The sequence below is a fragment of the Aulostomus chinensis genome, chromosome 1 (assembly GCF_037954235.1).
Source record: "Aulostomus chinensis isolate RoL2024-O1b breed Wild chromosome 1, RoL_Achi_v1.0, whole genome shotgun sequence".
Lineage (NCBI taxonomy): Eukaryota > Metazoa > Chordata > Actinopteri > Syngnathiformes > Aulostomidae > Aulostomus > Aulostomus chinensis.
This window is the reverse complement of record NC_141320.1, coordinates 27877230-27881642: the sequence shown is the minus strand read 5'-3', so window position 1 is coordinate 27881642 and position 4413 is coordinate 27877230. Positions and strand designations below refer to the sequence as shown.

The following is a 4413-nucleotide window of genomic DNA, read 5'->3' as shown; positions in this document are numbered from 1 at the left end:
GGATGACTTCAGTCACGTGACTGGATGACTTCAGTCACGTGACTGGATGACTTCAGTCACGTGACTGGATGACTTCAGTCACGTGACTGGATGACTTCAGTCACGTGACTGGATGACTTCAGTCACGTGACTGGATGACTTCAGTCACATGACTGATGACTTCAGTCACGTGACTGGATGACAGCGTAGATGCCAATGTAGAGGTTGGGGAAATAGTCTCTGAGAATCCAGCTTGAACCCACAGCCTCCTTGTTTTCCAAAAACCCAAACAGCGACCATCAGTCTCCCTCCAATCCTGTACTTGGGTAAACAACAAAAACAGAGTAAAAGTCTCTGGCAACATATTTGTTTCCTGTAGGGTTTCTTCATGTATGTGTGGTGTACCTGCTTTCCCAGAGGACTGCCATCTTTGTTCTGTGGGCTGACATGTTTTAGTGTCAGCACAGGTCATAGCGCTGAGACTGAACTCTCATTCTCCTCCAAGTAGTATTTCCACCTCACACTCCTGCAGATATTCAAGTGAACAGGGAACACAAATTTATGCTCAACTTCTCCTGTGTATTCATCCACAGTCACTAAACAACAACCAAACCAAACAAAAGAGGTTTGCTAGCATGGCGATCAGCTGTAGTTCACCATCTTATCCAGGTCACATGACTCAGGAGTAGCATGGCCGTCTGGCAACCAAAGGGTGGCTGGTTTGATCCTCACTTTCTCCAGTGGCCATGTCAAAGTGTCCTTGAGTAAGAGACTGAACCCCTAAATACTTCTGATGAGTAGGTTGGCTCCTTGCATGGCAGCCTTCAGCATCAGTGTGTGAGTGTGTGTGAATGAGAGGACATTGTTCAGCTCCTTGAGTGCTGCTGAGGTAGAAAGGCTCTGTACAAACTGAGTCCTTTTACCATTTCTTTCCTGCTTCTAGCAGCGCTGTCATCACTTCCTGTGACCGTGGAGGGAAGGGGTCCCCCTTCAGAATCAGTTTGATATCATTGTTACTTCCTCTTCAACATGCCTTTAGCAGACCAACCCAGAGAACAGCACAGTGAGGTAGTGTGGCCGAGCGGTCTAAGGTGCTGGATTAAGGCTCCAGTCTCTGAGGAGGCGTGGGTTCAAATCCCACCACTGCCATCATGTCCCAGGTCACTGGAGAGGTGTGGCAGGTCTCTCACAGCCTCTCCTCTCTCTTCCGCTGAGGTCTTCAAACCTGTGACCAAAAGAAGAGCCCTCTTCTGAGTCCACAGACCTGAGCATCGCTGCTCTGACTACCAGGTTACCTCCTGGTGATCAGGGTGAAGTCATGGGGAGGTAGTCAGTTGTTCCTTTGTTTTATGACAGAGGCTTCATTGTGAATTAAATAATTTTAATTCTTTACTTGTAGTTTCATGCTGTTTCGATTGAAAAAGACCAGTTCCTGGAGAAGATCTTCTAGGGGTCCAGGTTAAAGCGGTGCCCCAGCTGGCACCAGGCGCTGACCCAGGTCCTGCATGGGAGATACTGTCAGTTCTGTTCTGCCCTGCTCACAACCACAGGCTGGTGTTGAGGCCTGCAGCAACCAGGGCCCCAGTCACCAAGAGTATAAAGGCTGGTCATTGTGGCAGTGGGAGGAGTCAAAATGAAGACAGACCAATGTGAGCAGGACGTTCCCAGAGAAGTCATCCATCCACTTTCTATCACTTTCTATCACTTTCTATCACTTTCCATTCCCTTCCTTTAAGGGTCATGGGGGGGGGGGGGCGATCCCAGGTGACATTGGGCAAGAGGCAGGGTTCACCCTGGACAGGTCAGAATTCCTGATGATGTCATCAGGGCTTTGACAGTAGCTAGAATTCTGTCTTTGATGTCAGGAGGACATGAAAGAAACACAACTGAGGAAAGTAGAGGAGAACATTCAGCTTCATTAGAAACACTTGAACTGTTGAACAGTAGAATTTGTTAGAAACAGTTTACAACACTGAGTGACAGGATTGAAGAGGGAAGGTTTTTCTACTTTAAATTTAATTCTAACTTTAAACTGGAGATGAACATTTTTAGTCGTTCATATTCTAACATACAGAGGAAGTCATGTCATTCCCTTTTTAAAAAAAGAAAAACATGTGAAGCTCCTCCCCCCAACTCCAGATGGACAGACAGACATGAGAATGACAAGGAAGCAAAGAAGTGTTGTGCTCCTCTCCAGTGCTCTGGTGTTGTTGTGTTCTTCTCAGCTTCATCATGAAGACCTGCTGGCACTGGGCGCTGGTGGAAGTTTGCAGCTCTCACTGGAAAGTCCTGAGGCTCCTCCCACTCTGAAGCAGGCAGTTGCTCCCAGCCAGCCCACACTTTCACTCTCTGGTGTAGGAGTGAAGAACAAAATCAGAATCAAGAACCATCTCTCTTTCATTGGGGCTCCTTTCTCCTTGTTCTGATCCAGAAACTCAACAGCTTCTATCATTGATTGACAGGAAATGTTGCTGACACACTGGGATTTTTGTTCTCCTGCTGTCACTGTCAAGTGCAGCTGAACATGAGAGGTAGCAGGATCATTCATGTGTTCATGTTTCCAGCAGACAAGGAGGAAACCTGGGAGGACTTCAGTGACTTTGATCACTGGTTCTCACTTCATCTTCTCAGTATAAAGTTCAAAGCGAGCTGGCCAGGAGTTGAACCTAGAATCTTCTGATCCGTAGTCAGACGCGTTATCCATCTCCTCTTGGAATGTTCTGGAACTACAAGTACACTTAAAATGGCTGACTTATGACAACAGAAGGAACTTTGAAGTAGATTTGATTTATTTAAGTCAGTGACAGTCATTTTTTCAAGAATTTAGTAACTTGATTGTTTTACTAAGATGAGCTTTTATGTTATACCATTGAAAAAAGACCTTCATGTATTTATGATGACATCACCAATAGGAGCCTTCCCAGTCTGTCAGGGGGTAGAGTTCAGTCACCACCAATGACATCAGAGTCAGAGTTAGAGATCAAAGACAGACATTAAAGTCTCACATTAAAGTCTCTTATTAAAAAAATTAAAGTGTTATATCTTTGAAAATATACTGCAATACATGAAATATTATATTTACATGAATGGTAACCTCGTTCTTATATTCTTTAATATACTGCAATAGTAATGGACCCTCTATGACACTGCAGTGATGAATCTATCAAGGAGTACAAATGATTATAATCTGAGAATTTTGAAGTCAAGTTTGAGATCAGTTTGATCCTCTCTCTCCCTCCCCCCTCTCTCCCTCTGTCTCCCCCCCTCTCTCCCTCTGTCTCCCCCCTCTCTCCCCCTCTCTCTGTCTACCCCCCCTCTCCCTCTCTCTCTCTGTCTCCCCCCCCTCTCTCTCTCTCTCTCAGGAGCTTTTAAATGAATATTTTAATAAAACAGAACAGGAGACTGAAGAGTGATCACTCAAACCCACAGGCTGAATGGGACATCTCTTAAAAACATTGAACCACTGAGTAAAACCATAGAAGCGCTCCTGTCTAGTCGGTGCTAACAAGTTAGCTGTTGAGTGAGTCCAGCTGTGCTGTCTAGGAATCCTGGTCAAAAGCCTCCACACATCAAACAGCTGGTGTGTTGGTGGATCTGTGGATCCTGCTGGAAGAAGCAGGGTGGAGCTCTGAATGGTTCCTGTCTCAAAGAGCTTCTCTGTGCAGCTCCCATCAGCTCCTAAAAACAGGAAACCAGCAGATTCACTGTTGAACGGTGGCATTAAAATGTCTCAAAAGCTGTCCTGTCCACCATTTGTTGGTGCAAAGACATTTAAAAACACCAGTTGAACATTTTCCAAAGTTGCTCTCACCTTCTTTCAAACACCTGGAATGATTTCCTCCAAATCAAAAGAAACTGGTGAAAAAACAACAACAAAAACCTCCTGGAGAATCAAACTCCACCCTCTGCTCCAACTGGACTTGGGACTTCAAATGACCCCCATTAAAAGTCTGCCTGCATCCCCATTCACTGACGGTTGTACTGTGGGTCTCCTGGACAAACATGGCAGGATCCTCTTGATCTCCAGGAGAATAAAAGAGGGAACCCTAGAAAACAAGTCAGCGTGAAAGAGGAGCAGATTTTAAAACTCCTCATCATTTCCACCTCCAGGAGTGAAGCCTCCCGGGACCCAAGAGGCTCCAGCTGGCAGAGCTCTCACTGGTTTCTCCACCACCTCGCTAACCTGAGCTGGAGCATCTGAGAACCAAACAGTGACCCCCTTCACTCCAGAGCCGACTCCACAAACTCTGAGCCCCCACTTTACCCACAGCCAGCAGGCCTCCTCAACACTGCATGACACACGATGACTAAATTGAAGACTGAAGCGTCTCATCAAGAGATCTGTCACATGAGTCTGCTGTGGAGGGTCAATCTGTCCGTCCACATTCAGATCATTAACGCAGCGACTCCTAAGCACCAGTAGAGCCTCTTCAT

At 46.1% G+C, this 4413-nt stretch overlaps 1 non-coding gene across 1 annotated transcript; it reads left to right on the top strand.

Moving 5' to 3' along the window:
* The first annotated feature begins 1046 nt into the window (after positions 1-1046).
* On the top strand, positions 1047-1128 carry trnal-aag (transfer RNA leucine (anticodon AAG)). The gene has a single exon. It is a non-coding gene; the product is annotated as a tRNA-Leu (tRNA).
* The last annotated feature ends 3285 nt before the right edge of the window (positions 1129-4413 follow it).